At 44.9% G+C, this 12,930-nt stretch overlaps 1 non-coding gene across 1 annotated transcript; it reads right to left on the bottom strand.

Moving 5' to 3' along the window:
- Positions 1-8,310: 8,310 nt before the first annotated feature.
- On the bottom strand, positions 8,311-8,383 carry trnav-cac (transfer RNA valine (anticodon CAC)). The gene has a single exon. It is a non-coding gene; the product is annotated as a tRNA-Val (tRNA).
- Positions 8,384-12,930: the final 4,547 nt, after the last annotated feature.

The following is a 12,930-nucleotide window of genomic DNA, read 5'->3' as shown; positions in this document are numbered from 1 at the left end:
GGAGACTTTTTATATTCAGTTTTTGACTTTCAGCAGCTCCTGTGGATACAACGCTGTCCTTTTGCTGAACTTTCCGCTTCTCCCGGGAGTGGGGTGGTATGGGCGAGATTCCTCTACCACCGCCAGCGTTATCTTGGAGACCCACAGGCACTACTGTACATGGAACCGGAAGGGTAATTTCCAGCTGATCGTTATTGACAGATCAGAAAATACTAGCATGTTAAGCGGCTCTCTGGATAAATACCATCACTAAAAGAACACGCATCGCCAACCTGTCCCACGGCAGAGCTATCCCGGTGGCCTTTTTAAACTAGAGCGGTCTTCTCTATTCTGCTGTCTTAAAGGGGAACCGCAGCAGAGACCAGAGATGGCGTGAGTTGTATAGAAGCGTCGCCGGGCTTCTATACAAAAGAAGTGCAAAATCCTGCTTCCCGATCCAGCTTCTGCCGTGGGTCAGTGCCGATGCGGCTCTTACATGTTTTTTCAGTTAAACTTTGTTAATGGCTGGTGACAAATTATTTCTGATTATCTTCCCATTATACCTCTTTCTTGTTCCGTTGTCACTTTGAAATTAAACGCTCAATCGTCCTTTAACATCTGCCGGATGATGCTGAGGATGTTCTACGAGTCTGTGGTGGCCAGTGCTATCATGTTTGCTGTTGTGTGCTGGGGCAGCAGGCTGAGGGTAGCAGACACCAACAGAATCAACGAACTCATTTGTAAGGCCAGTGATGTTGTGGGGATGGAACTGGACTCTCTCACGGTGGTGTCTGAAAAGACGATGCTGTGTAAGTTGCATGCCATCTTGGTCAATGTCTGCCATCCACTACATAATGTACTGGGTGGGCACAGGAGTACATTCAGCCAGAGACTCATTCCACCGAGATGCAACACAGAGCGTCATAGGAAGTCATTCCTGCCTGTGGCCATCAAACTTTACAACTCCTCCCTTGGAGGGTCAGACACCCTGAGCCAATAGGCTGGTCCTGGACTTATTTCATAATTTACATATTACTATTTAACTATTTATGGTTCTATTACTATTTATTATTTATGGTGCAACTGTAACGAAAACCAATTTCCCCCGGGATCAATAAAGTATGACTATGAAACTATGAACTATGAAACAATCCTGGGAACTATAAACCAATTCTAAATGGCCTGACAATAATATTTCCCAGCTTGATTTCATTGACGGTGTGCTCAATCAAAGCACGTGGAAGAATCAGAAGTTGTTTTCGATGTGAATAGTGGGTCAATATTAAAGGAAAACAGTCCTCATTTGATTAATGATACAACAAGATTCGCGATATATATCAATGCCTCCCGATGGTCCGAACTACACTCCGTGTTTGGTTCACAATAACGACACGTGAAGGGACGGACTATCTTCTATTCATAAAGTATAAGTACGGACCAGACGTGCCGAATTCCTGGGTTACCGCCATGATACTCTGTACTGGGCCGTCACTATGCCTCGGGCTATGTGCACATCACCAATCTCCATCTTTTGGACGCAGTGCTGGTCAGTGCATTCTCGGAATCTCTATGTTGTTCACTAACAGATAAATGGAGGTATTTCTAATTCCTTTTCCGCCAAAGCCTACATATTCAGCGGCTCCTCCTCTGCACTGCTTTCCAAGTGATTCGAACATTTAGTTAACAATCACGGATGAGGAAGACAATGGCGCGGCAGTTTGCCGTCTTGTTAATGCGGCTTGAGGGAGGGGAGATCTCTGTCGGTGACTATGAGGTGTCTCAGTGAATCACATGATACCGGAACACCCTTGAACTGGCGTTTCTTTTATAAAACACCGAAATCCGCAATCTTATACCCTCTAGGTGCACGCTGGGCGGATCGAGGTTTTTCTCCCTATCGGCGAATTTATTCTCACCGAGTGGTGGCACTGTAGTTCACTTTACCACAGCTGCTGCAAGTTGTGCTGAAACAATCCTGGTGCCATTTGCAGTGTTGTGATGACGGTTACAGGCCGATAAGGAGACAGAACAAAGAGCTACGCCCCCACGACCCGCTGTACTCCTGAAATGCAAACATTATTGTCGTATATTTGAAGCAACTGCAGAGCCTGGGCAAATGCAATGGATTCGAATGACAAGTAAATCAAGATGAAGAACAGCATCCTGAACGAAAAGGCTGAACGGCCTTCTTCCAAGTTAACTGTCTCAGTTTCTCAACCTCAATGTTTCTATCCAACAAAGACATTCCCTCTCCATCTCTTCACTTCAAATTCACACATTTCTCCGATACCCACTATTACTGCCCTTCTCCCCCTTCTCTCTCTCTTTATTCTCACAATCTGTGATGACAAAACAGAATCGTTGGAAACGCAATCCTTCCAGACGGAAGAACCTTCAGGATCGGGTTAATGATCTCTGAATAATGTGAAATTTGTTGTTTTGCGACATAATAGCTATAAATACAACAAGAAATACTTTAAAATTTGAACAAATTCAACTAAGTTTGTTCGCTTACTCACAAATATCCTTATAAATATACACACAGTAAACATACTTATATGGTTATCCTTATAAGGTTATTACTTATCCTTATATGGTTGCTTCTTCATGCTGTTGAATTCAATACTTTCAGTACCATCGTGTGAACCTGAACAGAATGTTGAGACTGCTGAGAGGTGATATTACCTGCAGGATCAGGGGGAGCGTAGGGTGGGGGGGGGGAGAATGTAGTACCTTTTCTGTCCCTCGTCTCCGACACGCGTTAAAGTCTGGAGCGCATAAAATCTCACTATGCCCCTCCACGCTTCAATGTCGGCACATGAATCCCTGCGTGATTAGATACTGTTTTCTACATAACACAGGTGAATCAACACGAACTTCTCACAAGCACGGTTTGTCAAACGTGTAATGGAGCGTGAGCAGTTCGCGCGCAACTGCACTCTTCGAAAGACTTATTGCACGAGCACATTGCAGCAAAATAGGTGCAAACGTATGAGACTTCAACGACAAGGAAATTCCGCCCACATCATTGTACTGTCTTATATCCGAGCTTGATTACGGTGTTGTTTGCAGGGTCAACATATAAATAAGGAATGGGGTTTGAACAGGCAAAATGAATGGGGCTCCGCTCGCAAGTTTCCGCAGCTAATTGAGTCAATACAAGCTCGTCTCTCTTAATCATTAAACAGGAGTCAATCAGCTGAATTGAACCACAAAAACCGCATTAAATTTGGGGCTGCAGTACATCGCAAAACATAATGACAAACTACCTATAGATTACAGTAAGAAATATGCATGAAAAATAAATTTATTAAGTTGTGCAAAAAGAAAGCAAAAGCTAAAAAAACAATGAGGTATTGTTCATGGGTTCATTGCCCATCAGAAATCTATGGCGGAAAAGAAGAAGTCGCCGTTCCCAATACTTTGGGTGTGTATCATCGGGCGTTATTATCAAGGTCTTGTACATCCTTCTTGATGGTAGCAATCCTGGGTGATGGGGTCATTAATAATGTCCGCCTCCTTTTTAAGGCATCACCTTTCGAAAATGTGAAGGCTAGTGCCCACAATAGAGCTTTAGACAATAGACAATAGATAATAGGTGCAGGAGTAGGCCATTCGGCCCTTCGAGCCAGCACCACCATTCACTGTAATCATGGCTGATCATCCACAATCAGTCAGCACCTCTTCCTAGAGATGCTGCCTGGTCTGCTGCGTTCACCAGCAACTTTTATGTGTGTTGCTTGAATTTCCAGCATCTGCAGAATTCCTGTTGTTTATCCACAATCAGTACCCCTTTCCTGCCTTCTCCCCATATCCCTTGACTCCGCTATCATTAAGAGCTCTATCTAACTCTTTCTTGAAAGCATCCAGAGAATTTGCCTCCACTGCCTTCTGAGGCAGAGCATTCCACAGATCCACAACCCTCTGGGTGAAAAAGTTTTTCCTCAACTCCGTTCTAAATGGCCTACCCCTTATTCTCAATTTGTGGCCTCTGGTTCTGGACTCCCCCAACAACTGGAACATGTTTCCTGCCTCTAGCGTGTCCAATCCTTTAATAATCTTATATGTTTCAATCAGATCCCCTCTCATCCTTCTAAATTCCAGTGTATACAAGCCCAGTCGCTCCAATCTTTCAACATATGACAGTCCCGCCATCCCGGGAATTAACGTCGTGAACCTACGCTGCACTCCCTCAATAGCAAGAATGTCCTTCCTCGAATTTGGAGAGCAAAACTGTACAAAATACTCCAGGTGTGGTCTCACCAGGGCCTTGTACAACTGCAGAATGACCTCTTTGCTCCTATACTCAACTCGCCTTGTTATGAAGGCCAAGCTTCCATTAGCTTTCTGCACTGCCTGCTGTACCTGCATGCTTACTTTCAGTGACTGATGAACAAGGACACAAAGATCTCGTCGTACTTCCCCTTTTCCTAACTTGACACCATTCAAATAGTAATCTGCCTTCCTGTTCTTGCCACCAAAGTGGATAACCTCACATTTATCCACATTAAACTGCATCTGCCATGCATCTGCCCACTCACCCAACCTGTCCAAGTCATCCTGCATTATCTCAACATCCTCCGCACATTTCACACTGCCACCCAGCTTTGTGTCATCTGCACATTTACTAATGTTACTTTTAATCCCTTCATCTAAATCATTAAAGTATATTGTAAATAGCTGCGGTCCCAGCGCCAAGCCTTGCGGCACCCCCACTAGTCACCGCCTGCCATTCTGAAAGGGACCCGTTAATCCCTACTCTTTGTTTCCTGTCTGCCAACCAATTTTCGATCCATGTTAGTACGCTACCCCTAATACCAATTTTACAACTTTCTGCAGCCTTTTCCGATTCCTTGGAGAGACCCCTCTATACCCGACGGTAATGCAACCAGTTAGATGCAAGACACGCAAGGTGAACCGAATCCGGTCCATTGCGAGGACATGGCAAAAGTGCATGCGGCCGATCCACCGCGCAGTAAATCAATAGTGACTCCCACACGTCGGAACTCTCTCTTCTGAGCGCGGGCCTTGGACTGCGCATGTGCTTTTTCGTCTTAGCAGGGTCTGTTTGCCGAGCGTGTACTGTGACTATCATGGCTCAGTAAAACAAAAAGTTTAATTCTTGTTCGTTGAGTTTTTGCTCGATAAACGTATACGTAACAAGATACTAGAGATTGTGGAATCTGGAGCAAAAGCCCTCAGTGGATCAGACAGAATTTGTGGAAGGCAATGAACCTGAAGTTTCGGATCCAGACCCTGCATGAGCGTTGAGAACGCAGACACATGGATGCTGTTAGACAGGGGAGAGGCAAGTGCTGACGTAGAGGTGATTGCGAACCAAGACGGATTCAGGGATGGGTAGAAGGAAGCAGAAGAGGAAGGGTGATGGGCGGATTTGGGAGAAAAGACCTAGGGAAAATACGGTGGAAAGCGGCAATGAAGAGTAATAAAAGGGAACAGGAGCAGTATAGAAGTGCGAACAGACAGGGCGGCGACGCTGATGTCACTGGAGAGTCAGTGGGTTAGTCACAGTGCCATCAGAGGCTTTGACAGGCAGGAAGCGCAGTGCAGAAGTGTGTGGCTGTGATGACATAGTGCCGGGGTTCCTAACCTTTTTATGCTTTCCTGCCTCACCCCTACCATCAACCAAGGTCTCCGTGGACCCAAGGCTGGGAACTCCTAATGTCGTGGTTAGTACCTTGCGTTGGTGGGGACAGCAACTTCGGTTGAATCCGAGTCACGGCAGGCGACTTTTATATATTTGAACTTCAACGGGTTCTGTAGTACGAAATTCACTTTTTGCTGAATTTCCCGCTTCTCCCGGAAGGGTGAGATTCCACAGTCACCAATAGCTTTCCCCTGGAAGCACGACCATCTCACTGATGGAAGCGCCGTGGGGAGGGGTGCATTTCCAGCTGAAAGTTATCGACAGATCAGAAAACTCGAGCATGTAAAGGGATCCCTGGGAATTTATCATCAGCAATATAACACGGATCGCTACCCGGTCCCGCAGAGTACAAGAGGCAGAACCGGCCAGCAAGAGTGTAGAATCCTGCTCTCAGGAAGGTGGCGTCCGTCATTAAGGATGCCACAACCCAGATCACGTCCTCTTCACACTGTTACCGCTGGGAGGAGGTACAAAAGCCTGAAGGCACACACTCAGCGATTCAGAAACAGCTTCTTCCCCTCTGACATCCGATTCCTAAATGGCCATTGAACCCATGAACGTTATCTCACTACTTTTCTTAAAATGTCTGTTACTTTTCAATACTTATTTTAACTTAACTATTGAATAGACATGCACATCGATACATTTCTCTTTAATTTATCACGTATTTCATTGCACTGCTGCCGTAAAGTTAGCAACTTTCGCGACATAAGCCCCTGATATTAAACCTGATTCTGATTCTGAGCCTTTGTTCACACAGATGTTACTCCTTGGGAAGATCCCACCCTTCTCTATAAATTAGAAATCGATGTAAAGGCATCAACACCTGGTGCCGTCCAATAACTGAAAAAGCGCAAAATTGAAAACAGTAATAAGTTTATTAATTTGTGTCTCTGCATCGTTACGTTATTTATGCTGCTGCAGTTTAACTTTGCAGGTGGACGAGCATCGGCATCATCTGTATCTCTGCCGCAAGTCAGCCAATGCTTCGTCTGTTTACCGAAAGATCGGAGGTTCGAAACCAACCTGAGCCACGAGTTAAGGTTTTCTATTCGATTTTCCATATCTGCGGATCGTAAAGAAACATTGAAAATCACTATTTCCTTCGAGGTACAGACTTTGTCAACTACACAAATGCTGCATAATTTTTTAAAGTTCAATTTCGATGGTTTTACATAATCCAAAGAATGAAAGGAAATCGGGTAACAAGCTGTTGTTTCTTTACACGAAATAAATCAATGAATGCGACGATGTCTATGTTTCTATGTTTCTATGTTTCTATGTCAAAGAAAGGGATTTCTCACATGACCATGACCTCTGGTAATACTGTAACGCTAATTATCTACCCCTCTGCTGATCGCATTCCCTTTCATTTTTGTAATCAACTTCACATTTCATCAGGAGTATATCGCCGAAGCGTATCGTCCACCTACCGCACCCCCCACCACCCACCCTCAATCCCACTCTTATGCTGTAACCACGAAATTGAACGTCCAACAACCAAACACGAGGTCGATCACCCGATGCTCTGTCAGCAAGGGAACGTACAGTGATATGGAAGTAAAAGGAGAAAATACAAATATCTCCGCCACATTTGATCCCCTCAATTTCTTACGGACGAACAAGCGAAAAACTGTAGATGCTGGAAATCCAAGGCTGAGACCCTCCATCAGTCTTGAAACGTCGACTGTACTCTTTTCCATTGATGCCGCCTGGCTTTCTCCGCCATTGTGTGAGTTTCTTGAGGATGTCCCCCCACAGCTCCCTGCTGATGCGGAGATCAACTTCCACAGATCACCGTGTCGACTGTTTCCAACATTCTCCTATTTTCTGTTCCTTCCGGTAATGACGACAGTGGGAGAGCAGTCAGGAACAACGAACAATGAATATAGAGACGTTGACTACGTGATATACAGAAGTTTAGAAACGTCCGCAGAGGGCAATCAGAAAGTGAGTGGGGACAGAACCCTGCTCTGTAGAGACGGCCCCGAGGCCGTTACATGAAAGAAGACGCTATGGTGAAAGGAGGACGTCCCGATCGGCAACTTGTTGCAATCTCAGAGCGACAGCAGCATCTCTGCAGAGATCCTTCCTTCGATAATGACCTACGAAAAGCAAGGCAGACAGGCGAAGGACGGCGAACTCGTGAAAGCTACTCACTCCGACACTGAGATCGGAACTGGAGCAGTTTCTAACACGGGTCCAAACCATGCTGAATGATCGCGGATCATTTGCGTTCACAGGGATTAATAAGGGCAGCAGAACGAACGCAAAGGCGTCCCACTCAGAAGCAGAAGAGCTCGGCGAGTCAGACAGCATCTATAAACTGTTGGCATTTCGGGTGGTAGATTAACAGTCTCAATCCGAAACGTAAACTGTTTGCTCCCTACCATAGATACTGCTTCACTTCCATAGTTCCTCCGGCATTTTTATTATGTGTTGTTCAAAATTTCTAGCATTAGTGGAATCTCTCGTGTTTACGCAAGGGTATTATCATATTCACAAGAATATGAGATTCGGTAATGTTTAACGAGTGTTTAATGAAACGATGGGAGGGAGATAAGGAAATGCAGTACGTTATGGAAGGATCAGCAGATGCATTAAATTGAACAAACATCTCGATGTGCCTCTTTGCCGTTAACTGATTTTAAAAAAAACAAATTTGTTTCTGCCTGGTTTCGAACCAGGGACCTTTCGCGTGTGAGGCGAACGTGATAACCACTACACTACAGAAACATCACATAGTAGATGGACTATACCACAGGGATAGAACAGAATAGTTCTATGTACAATGCACATTGTTGGATTATTATTCAGCTGTTCCACACGAGACTGATGGTTCAAACATCTCTAAAAATCATTCTCGGTACAGTATCAATAAAAAAAATCTATCCAGCAGGCTATTACCGCTGACAACAACTTTAACGGCAAACTCGCCGCAATTCAAAGCGGCTTCTGCTGAGTCAAGGCCGGGCGTTTGAACTGCAGCCCACGTTTTACAATCCGCGTGCGGTCCTGGTACTTCGTTTCTGTGTGTTCGAGACGGAGTTTTCAATCCGCCTCAAATAATAAAAAAAGAACGAAAACAGAAATCAACAATGGCGGCTTGTACTTAGTAAACGGGGAGAAAGAAGTGTCTGGGGGGAAGAGAAAGAGAAAGAGGGAGAGAGAGTTGGTGGGGGGAAGAAGGCAGCTTGTTCAAAGTAGGTGGGACTAGAGATCAGCCACTGCGAGAACACGTTTGGGGTAATTGTCTTCATGCCAGATGAGCGGCAATGAACTGGTCCTGTCCTTCGTCCATTTTGAGGTGGGCATAGAAGATTAATCTGGCATACTCCCATGTTTCTGCAGCAAGATCTTCGGGGAGTTGTTGTCAAGATGAATGGGAACAGCCAGTACAGGCACTTCCATGGAAATTTGGAGAGCCAGTCAAATATTATTCTTGGCCAGAATCGAATTAGGGTCCTTACGAGTGTGTTGGAAATGCTACAAAGACAACTCTACAAAACCGGATAGGAGAAAAATACAGACCGGTCTATGTGGATGATGTTGAAGAGCGAATGGAAAGACGTCATTTCAGTTAGATGGAGGAAACGGAAGCTGTTGAAAGGTTTCAACGCGTTTCTCACGATTTCAGTGAGATTCTGTCTGACGTGTCCACATCTCTGCACCACTTGGTGCTGACGACGCCAACGGTTTGAGAAATAATACACTCAAGGCGCAATTCTCAGTGCGGATTAGGAGTCTTTTTAAACACAGTAGATCGGCAACCGAATTTTGCAAGCCGAGTCGGAGAAATATAAACAGCCTCCTCCTATTTCACCCGATCCGGAGGAACTTCAAAGTTCGTTGTACGATGTAAAGCCTGCTGCCTGACTTCGTGGCGCAATCGTAGCGCCGTCTGCGTGTTGAATCATGTTGTGCTCGCAAACACCGTATCGGATTTTCTTACCGTCGTCCTTGCGGCGTGTCGACTCAGTGATTCCTTTCTCAATTCAGCGCACTTTCCCCTTCGGTAGATATGCAGCTCTTTCTCCTTTGGCCAAGGTCAGCAATTAAATGCGGATATCTAGTGCTGTGTCGAAAACAAAGTCATCTTTCGTTTAGTGAAAAACCTGCGAATGCTGGAAATTTGAAATAAAAAAAATAAAATTCAGAGGCTCATTCAGCACTTGAATGAATTCAGGGACTACATTTCCACCACATTCTGCATTCCCTCCATCTCTAGGTTTTTAAAATCTTCCTTCGAAAGGCCGATGAAGCCGCCGCCTGGCTATTGGCAGATTTTCCTATATAAAAGAACAGCGTAGTAAAGGCCCTTCAGACTAAATAGTTGTGTTCGTCTTTTTCCCTACGCTAAGCTCAGTCAAAGTCGTACCTCCCATATAGCCCTCCAATGGTCACATTTGCACCAGAAGGACGAAGGGTTTAAGGGACAGATTCTGAGAAGATGAGAAGATTGTTGTGAGCGAATGAAAAGGGAGACATTTCAGCTCCTTGGACTAAATGTACGTTTGTACAATATTTCTCTTCAGTGCAGGAAGAGATGTCCTCGCCATCAGATCGTGGGTTTCGTTCATAAACCAACAGGTCACACTGGCTTCAAGGAAGTGAACGCCTTTTAATATATAGCGAGAGGAGACGGGAAGTTGATGCAGAGGGTTATAGGGAATCAAACGATTCAAGGTTTCACATGAGATTGGTTTATTGTCGTGTGCACTAGGGTACAATGAAACTCACAGATTGAACAATGTGCATTGTAATAATAAATACAACAACAAATGTAATGAAGGCAAAAGAGCAAAATTGTCCAAATATTATGGTGCATTCTGAAGTAGTGCAAAACAAAACAAATGCTAAAGTGCCGATAATTGACCAATCGAGAGAGGTGGAGTCCAAAAGCCGGGCAGCACCACCGGGAAAGATGTGTGAAATAGGTGATTAGTTCAGAAGCCTGGCAACAGTGTAGAAGAAGTTGTTCCTAACTCTCCGCGTCCTACATCTTCTCCCAAAATGCAGAAGAAAGTAAAGGGACTGGCCAGGATTGCATGCATCCAAACAACGGATGAGGGAACCCCAGTAGAGAGAACTTCGAGAGATTTTCCAGTTCGTTAGTTAAACCCATCAACCTTTCTGGAGCATAAGTTGCAGACGGTAGCTTGCCTGAACCCTCGGTCCTGGGCCAGTGTTTTAGGTTGTCCCCAAGAGTAACCGATCTTGTAAAGTCCTTCCTCTCCTAGGGAGCGGCATTTGGCGTTTCTGTAGCTCTGGATTTTTACAGGATGGGTTTGTTAGCCACATGTCAAACCCTCCTCCTTTCGCAGCCCGGCTTGAGGAGTTCCATGGCGGAGTTATTTCACACTTAGGATGATCCTTATTGACAACAGGTTGAGTTGTGGCTGAGTGGAGGGTGAAGGAGGTTAGGGGAGTGAGTTTGGCTCTGAATTAGCTTGTGATTTGGCTACGATATCGCAGATTGCTTCGCTCTCTCTATCACATGAATGAGACACTATCGGCACGGAAATTGCAATCTAAATCCTGTGAGTTTTTTGTGGAAGAGGTTGTAACAAGGTATATATTAGCAACAGATATAAAGAAAACATTCTAAATTGTCTTAAATATCTGACACTGGAACTGTTTATAAACAAAAGTTTATTTTATTGACAGCAAAGTATTAGCTTCTCTAAAAAGATTCGCGTTCATGATTACGCAAGTACACTAAGTTGCCATAAGTTCACCTGTACAACTACTCGTTAATGCACTTATCTAATCATCCAAACACATGGCAGTAACACAATAAAAGCATGCAGATATGGTCATGAAGTTCAGTTGTTGTTCAGACCAAACATCAAAATGTGATCTAAGTGACTTTGACTGTGAACTGTTGGTGCCAGACAAGGCGGTTTGAGCATCTCAGAAACTGCTGATCTGGGATCTTCACGTACAAATTTCTGGAGTTTACGGCGAATTGTGCGAAAAACAAAACAAAACCATCCAGTGAGTGGCAGGTGAGGGGAAAACGCTTTGTTAATGAGAGAGGTCAGAGGGGAATGGTTCAAGCTAACAGGGACACTACAGTAGCTTAAATAACCACGCGTTACAGCAGTGGCGTGCAGAAAAACATCTCTGAATGCACAACAGGTCGAACCTTGAAATGGATGGGCTACAGCAGCAGAACACTAAGAATATACATTCAGTGGCCACTTTATTAGGTACAGGAGTTACCGAATAAAGTGATCATTGAGAGTATTTCTTTTTACCTTGAAATGAGAATTTTATATCAATCCCATCATTTTATGAGATCAATAAGGAGGCAATATCAGACGTTCTGTAGTAAGGCAGCATTTACTGTCAGAATGTCCGTCCTGTGGAAATGTCTCAGCATCCGGTGTGGGGTGTGGAAATTTGTAATAAGGGAGTATTGCATTGTCAGGGAGATGGTGTTGGGGATGATACTGCACTGGCAGAAGGGAGGGACTGAGAGTGTAATGTACGTCGGAGAGACAGCACTGGGACATCACTGAGTATTCCTTCTGCAGAGTGAGACTGGTCTGTGGGAATGTTGAAGCCGGAATCTCATCTTTATGAATCTCATCTACGTTCGCCTCGCCAGCGCCGACAGAATAATAATCTGAGCCATTGTCGCAAGTTTTTCTTTTGTTTTTTATTTGACTTCCACATTGTTTATAGTGGCTATCGTCTATTTGTCATGGACTGTGATGAGGTTTGGGATCTGTAAGCTACTGCGGCCTCAGTATGTGACATTCCTGTCTCCAACTCCAAGGATCTCCTTCTTGCAAGCCAACATCCACTTGACTACAATTCCCATAATGCGTCTGCGCAAATAGTGGTCAAAGGCGTGGGGTCTTGCCGAGCTCCTTGCGCAACCTCGACTCCTGAAACTGGAGAATGATGAAGTATATCCCATTTGCCTCTGAACTCACACGCTCCTTCTTTATCCCCAATCTGCCGTCACTGTGCCCAGTGGCTGCGTTCCCTGAGAGCGGCGGTGTGTTGGACAATGGTGTGGTTGAGCTCTAAATTGTCTGTCGAAAGGGCCATATCACCTAGGCAAAAGGAAGGATACAACTTAACAGGAGCAGGGAGCTTTTTAGCAGGTAATGGCACCGGGCATTAGGAGGCACGCAGATACAAATACAGCGCCAGACACATAGGGAGACAAATGAACGCGAAATCAGAGACGTACCGAGCCTCACAGAAGTCAGTGCCTACTTCTGTGTCTTTTTCTGACTCTGCCTCATGTGGGTGTCCCGGCCTTTGTG

Source organism: Mobula hypostoma, chromosome 2, assembly GCF_963921235.1.
Source record: "Mobula hypostoma chromosome 2, sMobHyp1.1, whole genome shotgun sequence".
Classification (NCBI taxonomy): domain Eukaryota; kingdom Metazoa; phylum Chordata; class Chondrichthyes; order Myliobatiformes; family Myliobatidae; genus Mobula; species Mobula hypostoma.
The sequence above is the reverse complement of the archived record's forward strand: the minus strand, read 5'-3'. Positions and strand labels throughout refer to the sequence as shown.